The sequence below is a fragment of the Elephas maximus genome, chromosome 13 (assembly GCF_024166365.1).
Source record: "Elephas maximus indicus isolate mEleMax1 chromosome 13, mEleMax1 primary haplotype, whole genome shotgun sequence".
Taxonomy (NCBI): Eukaryota; Metazoa; Chordata; class Mammalia; order Proboscidea; family Elephantidae; genus Elephas; species Elephas maximus.
The window spans coordinates 81,677,060-81,678,373 of NC_064831.1; the positions used below are offsets into that span (position 1 = coordinate 81,677,060).

Here is a 1,314-nt window from a genome sequence, read left to right on the forward strand (position 1 = left end):
GGTGTCCACCCGGGGAAATAATTTATAGGGGCATGCGCTCCTCACATTCTCTCTTTGCAAGGAAACAAGAGGAAAATGCCAAGAAGGACTGAGAAGGATCCACTCTCATATTTCTATTAGGTCTCATTCATTGGAACGGCTGCTGTGTACAGAAGTAATGATAGCTTGGGCTGCCACTTTTCCTCAACACCTGCTACCCCTTTCTCACTGTCTAGTAGAAAATAGACGCTGTGATATTTGGAACTCCACAGGTCAAAACTACTAGCTTGAGAGTAGTTGAAGCTGCCTATCTTCAGCTACCTGCCATGGCAACTGTGTACTCCTTGCAGGTGCACCAGAACTACAACCAAGACCCAGAGGCCGCCATTGACAGCCAGATCAACCTGGAACGCTATGCCTTCTATGCCTCCTTGTTCATGTCTTACTACTTTCACCATGATGATGTGGCTTTGAAAAATTTTGCCAACTATTTTCTTCATTAATCTTATGAGGAGAGCCAACATGCTGAGAAACCAATGAAGCTGCAAAACCAGTGAGGTAGTCAAATCTTTCTTCAGGGTATCAGAAAATCAGACTCTGGTGACTGGGAGAGTGGGCTCAGTGACAAAAAGCATCAATCAGTCACTATTGGAACTTCCTAAGCTGGTCACTGACAAGAACAACCCCCATTAGTGTGACCCCAGTGAGACTCATTACCTAAAAGAGCAGGTAAAATACATCAAAGCACTGGGTGACTATGTAACCAACTTGTGCAAGATGGGGGTCCTGGAATCTGGCCTGGCAGAATATCTCTTTGACAAGCACACCGTGGGAGACAGTGATGAAGAAAGCTAAGCTTTAGGCTGGCTTCTCCATAGCCACAGGGGTGACATCCATGGTCACCAAGACAGTACATGCACATTGAGTTTACCTTTACCTTTTTTATTAGTTGTACCAAAACATCCATTTAAGTTCTTTCATTTGTCCCATTCCTTCAAATAAAGTGATACCTAAAAAACAAAACAAAATAAAACTATTGGCTTAAATGGCAGGGCCCCTGCTCCCTTAGACCCAAGCCTAAGGCACCATGCTTTCTTCTGCTCCTGGCTATGTACCAAGAAAGGCAAATGCTCTTGAGTCCTCATCAAGGTATAGACCACTCACTCACCAGGAAGGAAAGAAAGTACACATACAAAGACATAGTGGAAAGAATAAAAGAAAATAGCTAATAGCTAACAAATTCTCACCTCCTTTAGAAGAGAAGAAGAAATTAATGCAAGATCTGGTAGGGTGTAGAGCTGAAGACAAGAAAATTATCATCTGATATCCTTTCAA

At 43.1% G+C, this 1,314-nt stretch overlaps 1 pseudogene; it reads left to right on the forward strand.

Moving 5' to 3' along the window:
- Positions 1 to 305: 305 nt before the first annotated feature.
- LOC126087910 (ferritin heavy chain-like) lies at positions 306 to 834 on the forward strand (annotated as a pseudogene).
- The last annotated feature ends 480 nt before the right edge of the window (positions 835 to 1,314 follow it).